Raw genomic sequence first — 23439 nt, 5'->3', positions numbered from 1 at the left:
GTTCTGGATTCCCCCAACATTGGGAACATTCTTCCTGCATCCAGCCTGTCCAGTCCCATCAGTAAAATTAGCAAGTTTTGAGAAGATTTGTAGCTCAGGTTGAGGTTCTGGATGCAGGTTTGCTCGCTGAGCTGGAAGGTTCATTTCCAGGCGTTTTGTAACCATACCAGGTAACATCAACAGTGAGCCTCTGGCGAAGCACAGGCAGAAGTGACCCACTTTCTATTTATGTGTTTAAATTTCCATGGGTTGGTGATGTCACGTCCTGCAGTGATGTCATTTCCTGTTTTTGTCAAAGGGTGATAAATGGTATCCAATTCGATGTGTTTGCTGATAGAGCTCCGGTTGGAATGCTATGCTTCTAGGAATTCTCATGCGTGTCTCTGTTTGGCTTGTCCTAGGATAGATGTGCTGTCCCAGTCGAAATGGTGTCCTTCCTCATCTGTATGTAAGGATACTAGTGACAGTGAGTCGTGTTTTTTTGTGGCTAGTTGATGTTCATGTATCCTGGTGGCTAGTTTTCTGCCTGTTTGTCCAACGTAGTGTTTGTGACAGTTCTTGCAAGGTATTTTTAAAATGACATTTGTTTGTTGTCTGTATGGGGTTTTTCAAGTTCATTAGCTGCTGTTTTAGTGTTTTGGCGGGTTTGTGGATTACCATGATGCCAAGAGGTCTGAGTAGTCTGGCAGTCATTTCCAAGATGTCTTTGATGTAGGGGAGAATGACTAGGGTTTGTGGATGTATTTTGACTGCTTGTTTGGGTTTGTTGCTGAGAGATTGGTGAACTGTATTCATTGGGTACCCATTCGATTTGAATATGTTGTATAGGTGATCTTTTTCTGCTCTGCGTAGTTCCTGTGTGCTGCAGTGTGTGGTGGCTCATTGAAATAGTATTCTAATGCGGCTTTGTGTGTGGGTGTTGGGATGATCGTTTCCTTAGTTAAGTGCTTAGTCCATAAGTATTGTTTTCCTGTAGACGATGGTTTGAGATTTCCCATTGACTGTTTGCTCTACTGTGACATCTAGGAATGGCAGTTTGTTGTTGTTTTCCTCCCCTTTAATGAATTTTATGCCAGTAACGATATTATTGATGGTCCTGAAGGTTTTCTCTAATTTGTTTCGTTTAGTGATGACAAAGATGTCATCCACGTAACAGACCCAAAGTTTGGGTTGGATGCTTGGCAGAGCTGTTTGTTCGAGTCTCTGCATTACTGCCTCTGCTAAGAGCCCTGATTTCAGAGATCCCATAGGTGTGCCTTTGGTTTGTCTGAAGGTTATGCACAGAAAATGGCATAATCACAGGAAATGACATCACCACAGGAAATGGCATCACCAACTCAAGGAAACCTAAATGCATAAATCGAAAGCAGGTCACTAACACCAGCGCTTCACCAGAGGCTCATTGATGATGTTACCTAGTATGGTGATGAAATATTTGAAACTGAACCTTTCAGCTCAGTGAGCAGACTCCATCCAGAACCATCAGGAAAATGGCAGTGACTCGCACATCTCATGAAAGGACAAAAATGAAATGATTCAGGGTTTCAGTAGCAGTTGAATAGAGACAGCAGCGATATTGGGGACTTGAAAATTAATGTTCATCCCATGAGTATATATTTGGAAACCCGTCATGGGATAAAATGTGAAATCAAGGTTGTGAACAGTCTGACTCTAGCCTCAGACAGTTGTTGAGGAGATGAGTCGGTGGTCAGTTTGTGGCAATGGGTTTGCCAATATTTGGGGTCAAGGAATTTCTGCTCCTCCAGTCCTGGATATCAGACAAGCAATGAAACAAATTAGAAATAGAGGATATGGCACTGATGTAGTGTTCACATTCCACATGCTGATGTGCTGTTAAAATGTCTAGTATTATTTCTCTGTGTTTTAAAATGATGCTGGAGAGCGGCCACACTATAGAATACTTTTCACTGTATTTTGTAACAAAATACACATGGCAATAAATAGATAGAGAGATGGATAGATTTTAAATGAAGTTAATGAATCTCAAACATAAAGCTAATCTGATGTTGACCATGAAACTGCTGTTGATTGTTATAAAATAGTCATCTGGTTCATGAATCTCCATTCACAAAGGAAATTCACTGCCCGTACCCACTCTGGACTAAATGTGACTCCAGATCCACAGCAATGTGTTTGACTCATCAATGGCAGAGAGAAATGGCTCTAAGGTGTCTGGATGACAGTCTGTGGCTCTGTTGAAACTGGTTACAAGTGTGTGTAGTTCTGATCAGCACACTATAGAGAGGGTGTGATTTCACTGAACAGGGAAGTGCAGAGGAGATTCACCAGGATGTTGCCTGGGATGGAGCATTGCAGCTCGGAAGAAGAGGTTGGATAGGCTGAGGGTGTTTTCTTTGGAGCAGAGACGTTTGAGAGGGGTGTGCTGAAAGAGGTGTACAAGATTGTGAGGGCCATGGACAGAGCAGGCAGAAAGTATCTGTTCCTTTTGCTTGAAGAACCAATAACAAAGGGTCACATTTTTAAAGTGAAATGATAGAGGTTTGGAGAGGATTTGAGGAAATTGTTTTTCACCAAGTGGATGGTTGGGGGCTCTGGAAAGTTGTGCCTGAGAGGGTTGTTAAGGGGGTAACCTTACAACCTTTAACAAGTACTTGGGTGAGCACTTGAAATGCCGCAGCATTCAAGGTTATTTTTCTTGTGCTGGAAAGTGGGATGCGTGTAGATTCAGTGCAGCTTTGGCAGGCTCAATGGGCCGAAAGGCCTTTCCGGTGCCATGTGATTCTCTGATTAGATGGCAGCCTCGAGTCAGTGCTTCCTGGTAGAGGTCACGTGACTCTGGAAAACCTGGAGCCAGCTTAGTTCGGTTTGTGCTTCATATGAAGGAACGCCCAAAATGTCATGCATTGTCATGTCTATATGGATCACTCAATTTGCCCCCATTTGTGTGCCCCATCCAGTTAATATCTCTGTCATGATTAACATTCCCTGCAAACACTTCAGGGCAGATAGCAGTGCCTTGATAAAAATGCTTCTAAGTGGTTTGTGGTCAGAATAGACTGTCACACTGTCTCTTCCAAGTAGGTGTTGAGAAAGTTATTCACAAGCAAAGACAATAGCCAGACACTCTTTCCCAGTCAGAGCAGAGTGATCCCCCATTTGTGTTACAAAGTTAAAAATCACACAACACCAGGTTATAGTCCAACAGGTTTAATTGGAAGCACACTGGCTTCAGGTGAACCATGTGATGAAGGAGCAGCGCTCTGAAAGCTTGTGTACTTCCAATTAAACCTGTTGGACTATAACCTGATGTTGTGTGATTTTTAACTTTGTACACCCCAGTCCAACACCGGCATCTCCAAATCCATTTGTATTGACCATTTGGATTGAGATGCATTTGACCTTCCTCCACACCCTGTCTCACTAGCATCACATGGCATGATGACTCCATCATTTACATCACGATATATCATCATCATTTGGTTGACTTTAGTGACCATTACTTCTTATTCTGTCTTCCAGCACCACTCACCTCTTTGGCGGTGAGTCAGATGCTGAGAAATGTATCAGCCATGACCGATTGGCAGATCAATGGGCCGAATGGCCTAATTCTGCTCCTATATCTTATAGCCTTCTCACTAATTGGGCAAGAATTATGTCAAGTAGTTGAAAAATCCAGGAAATCGTTACACTGAAATAAAAGCAATATACTGTGGATGCTGGAAATCAGAAATTAAAACTCCTGATGGTAAAATAAGATGTAAAATGGGAGGGGTCTCCTTTTGAACTCTAGTTCTGAAGAAACATTAACTCGATTTCTCTCTCTGTGTATAGTTATTGCCAGGCCTGCTCAGTTTCTACAGCATTTTCTTTGTTCTCTTTTAAATCATTGCAATCCTTTTACATCTGTTGTTCGTTACTGCTAAAGTTCTCACTTTTTCAGGATGCAGACAAGGATATTTTCCTGTCAGTACATGAACAATGCATTCATCTTTGGTATCTTTAATTATTCAGCGCTAAGTTGATCTAGTGAGCTCTATCGAGCAGAGCTAATAGAGTATATTCACGTTCAGTAATGACTTCTACCATTGTGTCTCCACAGAGTATCCATTATAGCTTTGACTCCAGGAAGATCTCTAATTATGTCATGCTGTCTGTATTAATACTATTGCAGAGCCATAGAAGTGTCAAGCAGGATTCTCAACCATGTGCATCTCCCAAAGAGATTCCAGGATATAGCTAGAAATTTGCTTCAGCTTCTTTCTGTGATTTCTTTTCCCCATTCTTCAGAACGATTTAGGGAGATGCACATTGAAGCAGACTCCACCTAACAGGGATAGCTCTGCATAGCTGCTCTGGCTTGTTAAACAGCTCTGTCACGATTTCAGAATTTTGTAACTGCATGTGGAAAAACGGCCAGTTCTCCTCCATGTCACTTTTCACTTAGATCAAAGCTGGGCAAGGCAAATGTGTCTTATCCAGTGTTCAGGTTGTGGCTTGTTCCTTTTGCAGTTTCTTTCAGTTGACAGCAGTAGGTTTCACAGCCTGAACTGTACTTGTCCACCTCCGACTGAAAGCTTTGCTTTTTCACAGCTCTGCAACACTCAATCTCAACTCTACTTCAGGCACCATGTATTGAGTGAATACGGCTTTATTGAAACTGGCTGGAAATCTGAAATAAGATGCCCCCACCACCACCCTATGGTAGAGATCATACAACAAACCAGATCACATTTTTATGCCAAATTCAGTTCAAGAACAATTAAGGAGGAGCAACAAATGATGCTCATGTCCCATAAAAGAATATGATAAAAAGAAAACCTGATGTTATGATTCAGGATGATCTCATCAAGGGACAGCACATAGGTAAAAAACTGGAAGGAGATCAAGGACAGTTAATTGAGAGCCTTTGCAAGTGGCTGGATGTTAATTCATTACAGTTTTGTAGTGAGTGTAAAACCAACTGTTAGTGATCTTACCTTGTGGTTTGCTCATTAAATTGAAGAAACACACTGAAAACTCAAACGTTCCTGAGCATTGGGCAAACAAGTGAAGGCACTCAGATTTACTTTTCAATTTATATTTTCTTTTAATCAGCTTCTTTGGTCGATAAAGCTCCAAGAGACTCAGATGGCTTCACTCTGTTCCCAACTGAAATATGGACAGAATTCTTTAGGCGCCAAGCATTAATCTTACAGCAAATGTAATTTCGTGTAAAATACATTATGGATGAATTGGGATGAAGCAATTGTGTTCTGTGAAGTTGTTGGCTGTCTTATTTTGAAGTAAGACTCTCTTAGCTTCAGGGTGGCCGTTGCAGATTCAATGATGGCATAAAAACCAATGGTAAACTTCAATAAAATGCAACTTGCATTTTCATATAGGGCCATAGAGATGTACAGCACGGAAACAGACTCTTTGGTCCAAATCATCCATGCCGACTTGATATCCTAAAATAAACTAGTCCCACTTGCTAACACCTGGCCCATATCTCTCAAAATCCTTCCTATTCACATACCCATCCAGAGGCGTTTTAAATGTTGTAATTGTACCAGCCTCCACCACTTCCTCTGGCAGGTCATTCCATACACACACCACCCTCTGCGTGAAAAGGTTGTACCTTAGATCCCTTTTAAATCTTTCCCCTCTCACCCTAAACCATTACCCTTTAGTTCTAGACTCCTTGACATGTCACAACCTCAGGATGGCCCCCACTGTATGTTGCTGCCAATGAAGGGATGTTGCAGTGTGTAGTCTCTGTCTGAGATGAAAAGTAAGGGATGGTTATTCAGCCAGATCATAGCTGATCGATTGCAATGCAATTTCCATAAGATCAAAACATATTCGTAACCACTTACCCATCTAGTCTTCTCTGTCATTCAATCATGTCTGAACTCCATTCTCTTGCCTTCTTTCCTGCATGACTCCCATATGTTTTCATAGCTTTAATATCTAGAAATACATCAATTAGATTTGAATTGCTACAGTATGGAAACAGGCCATTCGGCCCAACAAATCCACACCGACCCTCCGAAGGGTAACCCACCCAGACACATTCCCCGACACTTACCCCTAACTAACACACCAAGCACTATGGGCAATTTAGCACAGCCAATTCACATGTTTGGATTGTGGGAGGAAACTCACGCAGACATGAGGAGAATGTGCAAACTCCACACAGACAGTTGCCTGAGGCTGGAATCGAACCCAGGACCCTGGTGCTGTGAGGCAGCAGTGCTAGCCACTGTGCCGCCCCATCTTGAATCTACTAAATGCCAGCACAGCCCTTTAGGATAGAAAATTACAGAGATTTACAACCGTCAAGGTTATCATGTCTCAGTTCGACGTGACCTTGCCTTCATTCGGAGGGAAATACATACGGTATTAATGACTGTGGTCATCTGCTCAGGGGATTTGGACTCATTGTTCATGAAGCAGCACTGGAGACATGGGAGGTGGAGAGAAAATCCACTTCCAAAACACCCAGGGAAATACAATCACAGGTTTGCTGTAGGCAGAGTGGATGGAATTGGAACTGCAGGCAAGGACCTGGCGAGTGAGAGTTGGGAAGGTAACAGGGCTCTGGGAGCAAGAGAGATAGAGAGAAAAGCAAGCCACAGTACCTTTATATTTACCCTCCATACCCGCATCACTGACATTGACTGTAAGTAGCTGGAGCCCAAGTAATGATCCCTGCAGTACCTCATGAGGCACAGCCTGATAATCCCAGAATGACCTATTTCTTGAAATACACCCAATCTATTGGATCAAAGATGTTATTATACACCTTTGGAGCTGGTGGGACTTGAAGCGAGTCCTACTGTCTCAGAGGAAGGGACATGACCAATGTGCCACAAGATCCCCCAACTCATTTATTGATCTGTCCATTAATCAACTCTCAGTTCATGCCCAAATATTCCTCCCATCCCTTTGGAAATAGAAGTAGGCCATTCGGCCCTTTGATTCGAGAGTTTGGTGCTGGAAAAGCACAGCAGGTCAGGCAGCATCCGAGGAGGAGGGGAATCGACAATTCGGGCAAAAGCCCTTCATCAGGAATGAGGCTGGGAGCCAAGGGAGTGGAGAGATAAATGGGAGGAGTGTAGGGCTGGCGGGGAGGTAGCTGAGAGTGCAATAGGTGGATGGAGGTGGGGGCTAAAGGTGATAGGTCGGAGAGAAGGAAGATGGACAGGTAGGACAGGTCATGAGGGTGGTGCTGAGATAGAAGGTTGGATCTGGGATAAGGTGGGGGGAGGGAAAATGAGGATACTGATGAAATCCACATTGATGTTGGGGGGGTTGGAGGGTCCTGAGGCGGAAGATGAGGCATTCTTTTTCCAGGCACTGGGTGGTTAGGGAGTAGCGATGGAGGAGGCCCAGGACCTGCATGTCCTCGGCAGAATGAGAGGGGGAGTTGAAATGTTGGGCCACAGGGCAGTGGGGTTTGTTGATGCGGGTGACCCGGAGATGGTCCTTAGAGTGCTCTGCGAGGAGGCGTGCAGTCTCCCCAATGTAAAGGAGACTACATCGGTAGCAATGGATACAATAAATGATATTGGTGGATGTGCAGGTAAATCTTTGATGGATGTGGAAGGCTCCTTTAGGGCCTTGGATGGAGGTGTGGGAGGAGGTGTGGGTGCAGGTTTTGCAATTCCTGCGGTGGCAGGGGAAGATGCCAGGAGAGGAGGGTGGGTTGTAAGGGGGCGTGGACCTGACCAGGTAGTCACGGAGGGAATGGTTGTTGCGGAAGGCGGAAAGGAGTGGGGAGGGAAATATATCTCTGGTGGTGGGGTCTGTTTGTAGGTGGCGGAAATGGCGGATGATGATGCAATGTATATGGAGGTTGGTGGGTAGAATTTGAGGACCAGAGAGGGGTTCTGTCCTAGTTGCGGTTGGAAGGGTGGGGTTTGAGGGCAGAGGTGCGGAAAATGGATGAAATGTGCTGGAGGGCATCATCAACCACGTGGGGGGGAGAATTGCAGTTTTTAAAGAAGGAGGCCATCTGGTTTGTTCTGTGGTGGAACTGGTCCTCCTGGGAGCAGATGCGGTGGAGGCAGAGGAATTGGGAATGAGGGATAGCATTTTTACAGGAGGCAAAGTGGGAGGAGGTGAAGTCCAGGTAGCTGTGGGAGTCGGCGTGTTTGTAGTAGATTGGGGAGACAGGACGTCTACTCGCAGAGCGCTTCAGAGAAGATCTTCAGAGAAGGACTGCTCCGCTGATGCTGCCTGACCTGCTGTGCTTTTCCAGCACCACACTTTCAACTCTAATCTCCAGCATCTGCAGTCCTCATTTTTGTCCCATTCAGTCCTTTGACCCTGCTCCACCGTTCAATATGATCATTGCTGAGCATCTGTTGTTCTCCCCATACCCTTTGATCCCTCGAGCCCTGTGAGCTATATCTAACTCCTTCTTGAAAACATCCAATGTTGTGGTCTCTGTGACAGGCTCACGACTCTCAGGATAAAGTGATTTATCCTCATCTCAGTACTAAATGACCTACTCCTTTGGCTATGATTCCTGGTCTGGACTCCTCTGTGAGAGCATATACTCCCCTGTGCTTACATTTCTCCAACTAGCTTCCTCTTGGAATTGTGCTCTCATTACTCCGACTTTCCCCTCTAATGGGTTAGAAACCATTTCAGGCTGATCTTGACACCTCATGCTATTTAAAAAAACCATAGTAAGCTCTTAAGAAGTAGGAACAGGAGCAGGCTATTCAGCCCCTCAAGCCTACTCCACCATTCAATAGGATCATGGCTAATCAGCAGTCTTCACATCTACTTTCCTGCGCTTTCCCTGTAACCTTCATTCCCGTACTGATCAATAATCCATCTCAGCCTTAAATTTACAAAAGGACTCCACCTCCTCAGCTCTTTGGCAAAGGAATCCTAGAGACTCACAACCCTCTCAAAGAAGAAATATCTCCTTATCTCAATTTTGAATTGACGCCTGTTTATTCTCAGATAATAAATGTTAGACTCTCACATTTAAATTTAAAATGGCACCCATTTATTTGGAGTGAAGCCCCTGTATTCTAAGATTATCTACACTGGTATGGTCTGTTGGGATTGTCACTTGACAGAAATAATTGAAGCCAGCTTCTCAAAACCCCTGGAGACCCTTTGAAGTACTCGGAACAATAACAGTTATATATCCAATCTGAGATGTGCAAAATCAGAGCCACAGGAGTTGTTAATCATTGATCTCAGTCTGGAAATTATTATGTTCTTCCTGGCAGAAGAACACCTCATCTTCTGCCTTGGGACCCTCCAACCACATGGCTTCAAAGTTGATTTCACCAGTTTCCTCACCTCCCCTCCCTCCACCTCTTGAACTGCCCTACTTATCCATCTTCCTTCCACCTATCTGCTCCACCCTCCACTCACCATCACCTCCCCACCTTCACCTACCTATCACATACCCAGCTACCTTCTCTCCAGCCCCACCCCTCTCCCATTTATCTCCCTCAGCCCCCTTGGAAGACCCCAACCCCCGTCCACATTCCTGATGAACAGCTTGTGTCCGAAACATCGACCGTCCTCCTCCTTGGATGCTGCCTGACCTTCTGTGCTTTTCCAGCACCACACTCTCGACTCTGATCTCCAGCATCTGCAGTCGTCACTTACTTCTAGACTCCCTCTGCTGGTACGTGTGTATATGACAGTTCCAAATGAACAAGCTGCACATGACCCAGAGAATTGACTACGTGTCATTTTTGTTGAGGTTTGTGGAGGGTTTCTCTCCGTTAGGCCAAGTGACTTTTCTCACACAATAGTCACAAACTCTTCTAATTAGCCATGAACTCCATTCCGATGGTGTTCTTCCCATTTGATTCTCTAGTTCATTGTTGGTCACCATTAGAGTCATAGAGTCGCAGATGTACGGCACGGAAACAGACGTTTGGCATAACTCATCCATGCCGACCAGATATCCCAACCTAATCTAGTCCCATTTGCCAGTATTTGGCTCATATCCCTCCAAACCCTTCCTATTCATATCCCCATCCAGATACCTTTTAAATGCTGTAATTGTACCAGCCTCCACCACCTCCTCTGGCAGCTCATTCCATACACGCACCATTGTCTGCACGAAAAAATTCACCCTTAGGTCCCTTTTAAGCATATACCCTCTCACCCTAAACCTATGCCCTCTAGTTCTGGGCTCCCCCACCCCATGGAAAATACCTTGTCTATTTATCCTATCTATTTCCTCATGATTTTATAAACCCCTATAAGGTCACTCCTCAGCCTCCGGCGCTCCAGGGAAAACAGCCTCCACCTACTCAGGCTTTCCCTAAAGTTCAAGCAATCCAACCCTGGCAACATTCTTGTAAATCTTTTCTGAAAACTTTCAAATTTCACAACCTCCTTCTGATAGGAGCAAGACAAAGCCAAGATACCCTGAATCACTCAGGCCAACATTTTCTTTGCACCCATTCAAGCCTTAGCAATCTGGAGCAATCTTTCACCGTGCACATAGTGGGATAAGAGTCAAGACCGTGTTGCTGGAAAACCACAGCAGGTCAGGCAGCATCCGAGGAGCAGGAAAATCGACACTTCAGGCATAAGCCCTTCATCAGGAATTGCCACCGTGACATAGACCACCTCAACCTGTCCACATCCCTCATCCACTCCAACCTCTCACCCTGATTCCCGATGATGGGCTTATGCCTGAAATGTCGATTCTCCTGCTCCTCGGATGCTGCCTGACCTGCTGTGCTTTTCCAGCGCCACACTCTTGGCTCTAATCTCCAGCGTGTGTAGTCCTCACTTTCCCCTTTTTCACACAGTGGGACAAACCAATCCTCTAATTTTCACTGCTTTGTATTCAATTGGATACTCTCCTTGAGGGCCTGTGTTAACCATCGTGGCTTCATCCTTCCTATCAACTCGTTTTTTTTTATTGGAGTTAATTTTTGCTGAGCATGATGATACATCTGTTTAAATGTCTGCCACTGCTCGTCTATTGATCTTCCCTTTGGTCTATTTTCCAAGCCTGCTTTCAACAACTCTTTCTGAGATTGCCCTTATTTAAACAGAGGACACTGGGTTGAGTTCGACTTGATCTCCTTCAAACTGAATTGGAAATTTGAAATGCTGTGATCGCTGTCCTCTAGAGGATCCTTGACTGTGCAATCTTTTATTAATTGTACCTTGCTACGTTACTAAATCTAAAATAATTTGTCCCTGGTTAGGTTCTGCAAAGTACAGTTCTAAGAAACAATCCCTCATGCACTGTACAAATTTGACTTCCTTTTTACCTTTGCTGATTTTATTTTTGCAGTGAACCTACAGAACCAAGTCACCCATGACAATTGTAGTGTCCTTCCTTTACCCCTCCATTAGATCCTGAGTTTTATTTTATCTGCCAGTTGGGGCCCTGTACTGCCTCCTATTGGTCACTTCTTTCAATTTTTTTCTTTTTCTACCCAAACCGATTCCTCACCATGTTCTCTTGCTCCTGTGCATGACCTGCCATGACACTGATACCCTTTTTAATTCTTAAAGCTATACCACCTCCTTTTCCTTTCTGCCTATTTTTCAAGAACATCTGGTATCCTTAATTATTGAGGTTCCATATTGCTCATTGAACCATATTAATTTAGTTGTATTTATGCTGCCAACACTTGTTATCAATTCTGTGTGTATTCAGTCTTTAGCTTTGACTTTTTAATCATCATTACTAACTGTGGTTCTGTTTTCTGCTTATATTTTCTACCCCTTCCTGTCACACTTTATCCCTCACCTCTTTACAAACCTGGTCGTCTGCACTCTCAATTTTTTTTTTGATTTTTTAAAAAATTTACTTTCAATTCTACCCTTCTCTCATGAATTACCTTAAAGCCCTATTGACAACCCTAGTTTTACAGTTCACTCGGACACTGGTTCCAATATTTTTTTAGATTAAATTACAGTGTGGAAACAGGCCCTTCTGCCCAACAAGTCCACACCGACCCGCCGAAGCGAAACTCACCCATACCCCTACATTTACCCCTTACCTAACACTACGGACAATTTAGTATAGCCAATTCACCTGACCCTACACATCGTTGGACTGTGGGAGGAAACCGGAGGAAACCCACGCAGACACGGGGAGAACGTGCAAACTCCCCACAGTCAGTCGCCTGAGGCGGGAATTGAACCCGGGTCTCTGGCACTGTGAGGCAGCAGCGCTAACCACTGTGCCACCGTGCCGCCCAATATGATTCAAATGAAGGAACATCCCAAAGGAACAGCACTCTCATTCCAGTGTAGCAATTCCCCAGCAATTGGAACCTACTCCTGATCCTACTTCATCATGTTCCTGATGAAAGACTTTTGCCCAAAACATCGATTTTCCTGCTCCTCGGATGCTGCCTGACTTCCTGTGCTTTTCCAGCACTACTCTAATCTAAACACCTACTCCTCCCCACCAACCTTTGAGCCATGCATTCACCTTTCTAACCTTTTTTTCATTCTGGGCTAATTTGCACATGATTCAGGTAGTAATCCTGAGATTATTACCTATGTGATTCTGTTTTCTTTTAAATGAACTCCAGGATGCTCATAATCTCTCAGCAGAATCTCTTTCTGAGTCCTACTTTTGTTATTGAACCATCTTCTCCTTCTCCAAGTTTCTTCCTAACCTGGAAGAGATGTTCTGACCCTTCAAGGGTGGCATGGTGGTTCAGTGGTTGGCAGTGATGCCTCACAGTACTAGAGACCCAGCTTCAATTCCTGCCTCAGGTGACTGTACATATGGAGTTTGCGTGTTCTCCCAGTGTCTGCGTGGGTTTCCTCCCACAAACTAAAAGATGTGCAGGTTAGGTGAATTGGCCATGGTAAATTGTCCATAGTCAGGAGCAAATATAGGGTAGAGGAATGGGCCTGGGTGGGTTACTCATCGGAGGGTCAGTGTGAATTTATTGGGTTGGGGGCCTGTTTCCATTTGTCGGGGATCTGATCTAATCTTGTCAGAAGTTACACAGCAATAGGTTTATTTGAAATCACAAGCTTTTGGAGCGCTGCTCCTTTGTCAAGTGACCTTCACCCGAAAGCCTTTGATTTCAATAAACCTGTTGGGCTATAACCTGGTGTCGTGCGTCTTCTGACTTTGTCCACTCCAGTCCAACAGGGGCACCTCCACATCAGGAGGGCAACAAAGTCTTTGCTGCAGAGAGCAGTTCCTATGCTACCCTCCATTATGACTACATTACTCTTTTCTCTGTCCCACATGAGTGGAACTCTAGATCTCACTGTGCTATGGTCAGTTTGCTCTCCCTTCTTGTAGCCAATGCCCTTATCTACACAGGAAGCAAGTAAAAAATTGAACAAATCAGTGGCTGAATCTCCTCCAAATCTAAATTCTGGAACCCGACACCTGCCTCACTTGCAATGACACCCTCCTCTCCCTGCCCATGGACCAAGTTTGGTGTAATTAATTCAAGGGATGCGATTGTCTCCTGAAATACAGTGTCTAAGTGCCTCTTCCCATCCCTGATGTATCACAGTGCCCACTGATCTGACTCCACCACATGAACTCTGACTCAAGGTTCCTTGAGCAACCACCACTTCATTTTGTCAGCATGGATCGCATTGGTGCCCACCATCTCCTACATACTGTAGTTGCAACACATCACTTGCCCCCATCTTAATGCATTTCAATTAATTAATTCAGATGTTAACTATTTTAAAAGTGAATTTCTTAACTGCAGTCTTCAACCGTAATATCAACTTTAAACTACTTGGCCAATCAAAACAGACACAGACGAAATACCGACCATTCGATATTTCACAATTTAACACCTGACTGCTTTTCTGTGGTATGGAAACATCAACATTAGAAATAGGAGTAGGTCATTCTGCTAACTGAGCCTGCTCTGCTTTTCAGTGATGGCTGATTATTCATCTCAGGACTTTATTCCCTGGATGTAAGAGCTGGAAGATTCATTTTCAGATGTTCTGTCACCATAGTAGGTATCATCATCAGTGAGCCTCTGGTGAAGCCCTGGTGTTAGTGACCAGCTTTCTATTTATGTGTATAGGTTTCCTAGGGTTGGTGATGTCATTTCCTATGGTGATGTCAGTTCCTGCAGAGAATGTCATTTACAAAATACCTTGCAATGACTGTAATAAACACTACATTGGACAAACAGGCAGAAAACTAGCATTCAGGCTACATGAACATCAGCTAGCCACAAAAAGACATGGCCCTCTCTCACGAGTATCCTTATAAACAGATGAGGAAGGATACCACTTCATCTGGGACAACACATCCATCCTAGGACAAGCCAAACAGAGTCACACATGAGAATTCCTAGAAGCATGGCATTCTAATCGGAATTCTATCAACAAACGCATTGACTTGGACTCCATTTACCACCCTCTGAGGAAAAAAAGAACAGTAAATTGCATCACCACAGGAAGTGACATCACCAACCCAAGGGAACCTAAGCACATAAATAGAAAGTGTGTCACTAACACCATTGCTTTTACTGGAGATTCATTATGATGTTACCTAGTATGGTAACTCAGCGAGCAAGCTTACTTCTAGCACCTCAACCTGAGCTATAAATCTTCTCAGAACTGGCTAACCTTACTCCCTCTTTCTGCCCATACCATTTGATCTTTTTGATCGCAAAAACTATTTTTAGCTCCTTGTTGAAAACATTCAATGTTTTGGCATCCCTGGCTTTCTGTGACAGAGAATTCGACAGGCTCACTATTTTCTGGGTGAAAAATCTCTTCTTCATCTTAGTCCTAATTGACCTTCCCCATATCCGTAAACCGTGACCCACAGTCCTGGACTACCCGCCAAGAGGGACATCTTTCCTGTTAGAAACTTTTTGGTTTCTACAAATAAAGCCCTAATTCTTCTAACTCTACTGATATCAGACTTCAGCTCTGACAGGAGAAACAGCATGAAATGATTCTATGTCACTGGCTTCTATCGCCCATCATCACTGTACTTCTCACACAGCTACTTGCTTTTGTATAAGAAGTTGATGACCAGCTCTCTCATGCTGTTTGAGAAGCTGCTGACTCAGCTTCCCCTCCATCTCTGTGTAAATCTGCTGTCTCTCCTCTTTGTTGTGCTGTCTCAGAAGGGCACAGTCTTCCTTTCTCACGATGTTTTAGCTACTGGTGTCAGTCCAGATCCCTGTCTCACTTACAGGGAACATCTCTGGGACACACGCACCAATCAACCCCACCACTCTTTCACTGACCACTTCAACTCCCCCTCCCAATCCACCAAGGACACACAAGCCCTGGGCCTCATCCACTGCCAAATCTAAGCCTCCCAATGCCTGGATGAAGAATGCCTCATCTTCTGTCTTGGTACCCCCAACCACGCAGCATCCGGAGTGGGACCATTCGGTGCAGCCATTTTGGCGTGAGCAATTTGGCGCGGCCTGTTTGGCGCAGCCTATTTTGCCGCAGACCCATTTAGGTGCAGAACTGTTTTGGCGCAGATATACGGTAGTCATCAATGAAAATCAACATAATGGTAGAATTATTAAATGGATAGTTTCCAGTACTTTGTAGTTATTATTTAAATAAGTAGTCATCAACCATGGTTCCTCAAAATTTCTAAGAAAAAAGAAAACATAACCCATTAAAATGCCATCAACAATTTTGTCAAAACGTGGAAAGGAAAACTGCTCATATATATATTTGATAGATGTGCTGCTGATAAGATAACAAAGTTTTTTCCAGTTGGAATGTGGAATTTATATAAAAGAACTTTAAACAAAGAGGACAGAACAGTCAATCATGCAAAAGCTGCCCACAGGAGATTACAATGTGAACTTGGAGTGGAACATCGAGTTATTTGGAAATTTATTGACAGTTTACGAAAAGTTCAGAAAGGAAGGGACATTTACTATAAGCATCTCATAGCAGGGCACGATGTTCCATTGAAATTAAAGTAATTCAGGGAAACAGGGACTAGAATACAAACACTCGTAAGAAGATTTAGTGAGAAAAATGATGTTGAGTATTTACTCTCCCTGTTCCCCTCTCTCTGTCCACCCTCTCTGTCCCCACTCCCTCTGTCCCCCTCTCTCTATCCACCCATCTCTGCCCCCACCTTCTCGCCCTCTATCTGTCCCCCTTGTTTTGTCCCCCTCTTTCTGTCCCTCACTCTCTACGTCACACTCTATCTGTACCCCTCGCTCTGCCACCCTCTCTGTCCCCTCATCTCACTGACCCCTATCTGTCCCCCTCTCACTGTGTCCCCCTCTCTCTATCCATTTAATTTTGAATAAACGTCATATTTTAGATTTTTCGTAATTAACTTATTTCTTTATTTTCTTTCTAACATTTTTACTAAAGAGAATAAACATTATTTTTATTTTTATTGCTTTCATTAACGCTTTTAACTCAGCCTGAAAAGGAATAAATATGAGCTGCGCCAAAATAGTCCTGCACCTAAATGGGTCTGCACCAAACAGGCCGGGCCAAATCGCTCGCGCGAAAAGGGCTGCGCCAAATGGTCCTAAACCCCACAGCATCAATGTGGACTTCACCAGTTTCGTTATCTCCCCGACCCCCCACCTCATCCTAGATCCAACACTCCAACTTGGCACCACCCTCTTAAAGTGTCCCACCTATCCATCTTTCTTCCCACCTATCTACCCCACACTCCCCTCCAACCTATCACCATCACCCCCAATTGCAACTACTATCACCTTCCCAGCTACTTTACCCCCACCCTCACTCCTAATTATCTCTCAGCCCCCTTCCCCTCCCCCCACGTGCCTGATGAAGGATTTATGCCCGATAGGTCGACTCTCCTGCTCCTCAGATGCTGTCTGACCTGCTGTGCTTTTCTGGCGCCACCATTTTCGACTCTGACTCACCAGCATCTGCAGTCCTCACTTTCTCTCAGTCCCTGTCTTCCTTAAGCTTACTGCATGGGGCTAGACCACACTTGAAATATTGTGTGCAGGTTTAGACTTTGTATCTAACAAAATACATACTTGGGAATTCAGATGAAATGCAGTGACGGTTCACCAATCTAATTCCTGTGATGGTAACACCTTCCAAACACATGACAAGTTCCATCTCGAAGGACAAGGGCAGCAGATTCATGAGAACACTATCATCTGCAAGTTCCCCTCCAAGCCAGTCACCATCCTGACTTGGAAATATATCCCCATTCCTTCACTGTCGCTGGGTCAAAATCCTGGAATCCCTCCCTAATGGCTTTGTGGGTCAGCCCACAGTAAGTAGACTGCAGTGGTGTGGAGTTTGCACATTCTCTGTGGGTTTCGTGTCTGCGTGGGTTTCCTCCGGGTGCTCCAGTTTCCTCCCACAGTCCAAAAATATGCAGGTTAGGTGAATTGGCCATGCTAAATTGCCCATAGTGTTAGGTGAAGGGGTGAAATGTAAGGGAATGGGTCTGGGTTGGTTGCGCTTCGGCGGGTCGCTGTGGACTTGTTGGGCCGAAGGGCCTGTTTCCACACTGTAAGTGATCTAATCTAATGTAAAGGCAGCTCACCACCACCTTCTCAAGTGCAGCTAGGCACAGGCAATAAATGTTGGACAAGCCAGTGTTATCCAAGCCCCACAAATTAATTTTAAAAGCATTTGTCATCTGAGGAGAGATTGGTCAACTTGGCTTGTATTCCCTAGAACTTAGCTGGAAATGTGTTGCTGGAAAAGCGGAGCAGGTCAGGCAGCATCTTGAGAACAGGAGAATCAACGTTTCGGGCATAAGCCCTTCTTCAGGAATATGCCCGAAACGTCGATTCTCCTGTTCCCTGGATGCTGCCTGACCTGCTGCGCTTTTCCAGCAACACATTTCCAGCTCTGATCTCCAGCATCTGCAGACCTCACTTTCTTCCCTAGAACTTAGAGGATTTAGAGAGGATCTCAAAGAAACATATAAAGTTCTGAACAGACCGGATGCAGGGATGATGGGGTGACAAGGAAGTCCAGAAGAAAGGTCACAGTCTGACGATATGCAGGAGGCCATTTTGGACAGAGATGAGGAAAAACATCCTCATTCAGAGGGTGGGAGCCTTGTGGAAATCTCTACCACAGGAACTGATAGATGCCAATTCACTGAATATATTTAAGAGAGAAATAGCTACATTTTCACTTTGGTCAGAGGAATAGAAAGACAACTTATTATCTAAATGAAGAGAAACTTCAGAGTGCTTCAATGCATAGGGATCTGGGTGTCCTTGTGTATGAATCGCAGAAAATTAGTATGCAGCTCCAGCAGGTGATAAGGAAGGCAAACAGATTTTTTGGCATTTATTGCTAAAGTAATGGAGTAAAAATGTAAGAAAATGTTGCTGCAACTATCTAAGGCATTGGTGAGATCATACTTGGAGCACTCCATTCAATTATGGGCCCTTTACCTGAGGAGAGATGTAGTTGGAGGCAGTTGAGGGAGATTCACTAGATTGATTCCGGAGTTGAGAGGTTGGCTTTCTGAAGTGAGGTTGAACAGTTTAGACTGTCCAGAGTTTCCAGGAATGAAGGAAGATCTTATTGTTGTAGATAAAATGCTAAAGGAGACGTGGAGAGGATGTTTCCTCATTTGGGGCAATCTAGAATAAGAACTCACAGTTTTAAGGTAAGGAGTAGCAGATTTAAAGCTGAGATGAGGACAAATTACTACTCTCAAAGGATGGTGAATCTGTGGAATTCACTATCCCAGAGTGTGATGGTTACTGGAACATTGATAGTAACAGATCATGGGAGCGGGTAAGAAAGTGGAATTCAAGCTGAGATGAGTTTGGCCGTGATCATATTGAACAGCAAAACAGATTTGAGGGGCTGAATGGCTTTCCCCTGTTCCTGGTTCTTATGTTCTGAAGTAGGTAGGAGGTGACATGATGAAGCTTGAGGTTCTTAAAGACCATGGCATTGCCAAACCAGGAGCCAAAGTCAGTCAGCAAATATCATCATCTCCATTTACAGTACCCTGAAAAACCTGGGCTAGAGTTCCATTGTGCTACTCAGGGGCAAATATAGGGCCATTTCACCATCTATATTGGAAGCTTTCCAGTTATCATCTTCTCTGATCTCAATTGAAGGAACTACTCCCAGTTTTTAAGTTCCATGGGCTAAATTATCAAGGAGCAATGAGAGAGAAAGTGTGGGAGTGTAATGGGATTAACAGGCCAAATGGCCAAGGCTGCTCCCAATTTCTGTGTTTTTATCAATGCAAGTTGCTTGCTATTTGTTTAATTGTATACTCAACAAAGGTAATATATTAGGTCAGGTTCAAATAAATCAAATTCATGACACTTTTCATAACCTGAGCTGGAGACAAGAGAGAATTTCAGAATAACAGCCGTAACAACATGGACTCAGTGAAGCGAATCTGAAAGCAACCCAAACACAAATTCAGAACCATTTGGATTTCCAAATTGATTTGAAGCTTGTTTTTTCAGAAGAAAAAAAAGCAATCTTTATTATTTTAAATTAAACACCTGCTGCCAGCATTTTCTCTGCTGCCACCTGGTTAATTCCGATGACAGAATGATAACCTGGCACCACCTCAAGTGGTGCTTCAAATACATGTCTTTCCAAAATGAATTAAACAGAGTGGAAATGAATGACTGCGCACCATATCTAAAACATTAACTGGACCAGTTGTGAGCACAGCAACAGGAGTAGGCCATTCAGCCCATCGAGCCTGCTCCGGTGTACAAAGCGAGCTTGGCTGATCAAACACTCCAATGTCTTTTACTCATGCCATCTCTATAATCCGCTATGCCATTGGTAATCAGAAATCTAACAATCTCTACCCTCTGTCTACCAGAGGGAGGCAGTGGCCTGGTGGTATTATTGCTGGGCTGTTAATCCGGAGATCCACGTAGTGACCCAGGTTTAAGTCCATCCACGCTTGAATTTGGTTTCAACAAAAAATAATTAGGGGCTCAAATGATGGCCATGAATTGCTTGTTGGAAAAGCCCATCTAGTTCACAAATATCCTGTAGGGAAGGAAGCTGCTGGCTTACATGTGACTCCAGACCCATAACAATGGGGTTGACTCTTAACTACCCTCTGGGCAATGATTGCTAGACTAGCCAGAGATGCCCACAGCCTGTGAATGAATAAAAGGGGCAACAAATCACACTGACAAATTGAGTCTTGACGTCTTTCTGTTAGACAGTGCTCTGAGTAAAATGTTTCCTCCCATCTCTGACCTAAGTGACTTATTTCTAACAGGAAATTACAGGAAAAGCTCAGCAGGTCTGACAGCATCTGTGGAGAGAAATCAGAGTTAATGCTTCATGTAAAGTGACTCTTCCTTAGACCCTGAGTTCTGAGGAAGGGTCACTCGACTGAAATGTTAACTCTGAGCTTTTCCAGCAATTCCTGTTGGTGTTTCTGATTTACAGCATCAGCAGTTCTTTCAGCTTATTTATAAATTGTGTCCTCTAGCTTTAGACTCCCCTGTCACGGGAAACATCTTACATATCTACTGTGTTCATCCCTTTAAATATCTTGTACGTTTCAATGCGATCACTGACCCTTCTTCAAAACCTGAGATAATACAGGACAGTTTGCCCCATTTCTCTGCACAGGACAGTCATGCCAACCTGGGAGCATGTCTGGTCAACTTTCCTTGCTCCCCCCTATTGCAATAATATCTTTTCTGACAGAAGGAGACCAAAACTGCACGTAGTTTCCCAAATGCAGTCTGATTAAGCTGCTTTACAATTGAAGCTGGATTTCAATACTTCTACATTCTAATCCTCTTGCGACAAAAGTTAGCATCTCATTAGCCTTCCTAATAGATTGCTGAATCTTCATATTAGCAGAATTACATTCTACTCCCAACACATGTGACATCATTCAAAACTAATGCCTTTATTTCCACCAGGCCCTGTTCACCTTATGGCCCCTGTTCTTGCTGATCCACATTAGCACCTGGAACAGCAATGCCTTCCTGTTGAAATTCTTATCCTTGCTTTCAGACCCACTATTCCCACCTCATCCCTCTATCTCTGTATTTTCCACCAAACTGGTGGCATGGTGGCTCAGTGGTTAGCTCTGATGCCTTATAACACCAGGTCCCAGGCTCGGTTCCAGCCTTGGGTGACTGCTTGTGTGGAGTTTGCATGTTCTCCCTGTGTGTCTCCAAACATGTGCAGGCCAGGTGAATTGGCAATGCTAAATTGCCCATAATGTTAGGTGCATTAGTCAATGGGAAATGAGCTTGGTAGTGTTACCCTTCAGAGGGTCAGTGTGGACTTGTTGGGCTGAAGGGCTTGCTCCCACGCAAAAGGGAATCTAATCAAACCCACAATCCTTTGAGGTCCTCGTAAAAGCCCCTGTCATTATGACCTCTTTGAGTTTCCTCGCTTTTAATCGTTTCCCCCATTGATGACCATTGCTTCGTTGACAAGCCCTTTGGTTCTGGAACTTCATTCCAACATCTCTCGGCCTCTTGACTGCAAACCAAAATATATCAATTGCCTTTCAATCCATTAACCACATTGAGTCATGCAATGATTAGTTTATTTCTCTTATATTAATGGTTGCAGTGAGATTCTGTCTCCTAGTGGTGACATGGAAGAATTGTAAGACACAAGGCAAGGTGGTCAATTTAGTCAAGACACAGCCTTGCCAATATTGGCAAAGTCAAAAAGTGTAAGCAAACTGTGCAGGAGAGCTAACCTTGGATTGTGGGAGAATTGCTGTGAACATAGAAGCTGTGATTAATAAATTTGCAAATGACAACAAAATTGAAGGTGAAGAAGGTTACCTCAGAGTACACCAGGATCTTGATCAGATGGGCCAATGGGCCAAGGAGTGGCAGATGGAATTTAATTTGGATAAATGTGAGGTGCTGCCTTATGGAAAGGCATATCAGGGCAGGACTTATACACTTAGTGGGGAGTGTTGCTGAGCAAAGAGACCTTAGAATGCAAGTTCCTTGAAGTTAAAAATCACACGACACAAGGTTGTAGTCCAACAGGTCGATTTGGAGGCACTAACTTTCGAAACCCTGGTTTTTCATCACCTGTGTTTTCATCACAGGTGGTCCCTCCAAATAAACCTGTTGGACTATAACCCAGTGTTGTGTGATTTTTAACTTTGTCCACCCCAGTCCAAGGAGAAAGTGAGGGCTGCAGATGCTGGAGATCAGAGCTGAAAATGTGTTGCTGGAAAAGTCTTCCTGAAGAAGGGCTTATGCCCAAAATGTCGATTCTCCTGTTCCTTGGATGCTGCCTGACCTGCTGCGCTTTTCCAGCAACACATTTCCACCCCAGTCCAACACTGGCTCCTCTAAATCAAAGTTAGTTCAAAGTAGGGTTGCAGGAGGAATATTGAAGAAGGCATTTGGTACATGTAACTTAATTGGTCAATGCACTGAGTTTGGGAGTTGGGAGACCATGTTGCGGCTGTACAGTACATGGGTGAGGCCACTTTTGGAACATTGTTTTCAATTCTGGTCTCCCTGCTAAAGGAAGAGTGCTGTGAAACTTGAAAATGGTTCAGAAACGATTTACAAGGATGTTGCTGGGTTGGACCATTTGAGCTATAGGGACCAGCTGAATAGGCTGGGGCTGTTTTCCCTGGAGCGTTGGAGGCTGGGGGGGGTGACCTTATAGAGGTTTATAAAATCAAGAGGGGCATGGATAGGATAAATAGACAAGGTCTTTTCCCTGGGGTGTGGGAGTCCAGAGCTAGAGGGACTAGGTTAAGGGTGAGAGGAGAAAGAAATAAAAGAGACCAAAGGGGCAACTTTTTTCATGCGCAGGGTGGTATGTGTGTGGAATGAGCTGCCAGAGGAAGTGGTGGAGGCTGGTATAATAACAACATTTAAAAGGCACTTGGATGTGTACATGAATAGGAAGGATTTAGAAGGATAGGGGCCAAATACTGGTAAATAGGATTAGATTTGCTGTGGTTCTGTTCGCCGAGCTGGAAGTTTTTGTTGCAAACGTTTCGTCCCCTGTCTAGGTGACATCCTCAGTGCTTGGGAGCCTCCTGTGAAGCGCTTCTGTGCTGTTTCCTCCGGCCTTTATAGTGGCCTGTCCCTGCCGCTTCCGGTTGTCAGTTTCAGCTGTCCGCTGTAGTGGCCGGTATATTGGGTCCAGGTCTATGTGTTTGTTGATGGAGTTTGTGGATGAGTGCCAAGCTTCTAGGAATTCCCTGGCTGTTCTTTGTTTCGCTTGCCCTATAATGGTAGTGTTGTCCCAGCCAAATTCATGTTGCTTGTCGTCTGTGTGTGTGGCTACTAGGGATAGCTGGCCGTGTCGTTTCGTGGCTAGTTGATGTTCATGGATGCGGATCGTTAGCTGTCTTCCTGTTTGTCCTATATAGCAGGCACTCATCCACAAACCCCATCAACAAACACATAGACCTGGACCCAATATACCAACCACTACAGCGGACAGCTGAAACTGACAACCAGAAGCGGCAGGGACAGGCCACTATAAACACCGGAGGAAACACCACAGAAGCGCTTCACAGGAAGCTCCCAAGCACTGAGGATGTCACCTAGA

General features: G+C 44.3%; 1 long non-coding RNA gene across 1 annotated transcript in view; it reads right to left on the bottom strand.

Moving 5' to 3' along the window:
• Nucleotides 1-5840: 5840 nt before the first annotated feature.
• Nucleotides 5841-23439, bottom strand: part of LOC122550926 — a 25469-nt gene continuing 7870 nt past the window's right edge. Inside the window, exon 3 of the long non-coding RNA XR_006311978.1 lies at nt 5841-5931. This is a non-coding gene — a long non-coding RNA (uncharacterized LOC122550926). The remainder of the gene's footprint in view (nt 5932-23439) is intronic.

Source organism: Chiloscyllium plagiosum, chromosome 6 (genome assembly GCF_004010195.1).
Source record: "Chiloscyllium plagiosum isolate BGI_BamShark_2017 chromosome 6, ASM401019v2, whole genome shotgun sequence".
NCBI classification, from domain to species: domain Eukaryota; kingdom Metazoa; phylum Chordata; class Chondrichthyes; order Orectolobiformes; family Hemiscylliidae; genus Chiloscyllium; species Chiloscyllium plagiosum.
The sequence above is the reverse complement of the archived record's forward strand: the minus strand, read 5'-3'. Positions and strand labels throughout refer to the sequence as shown.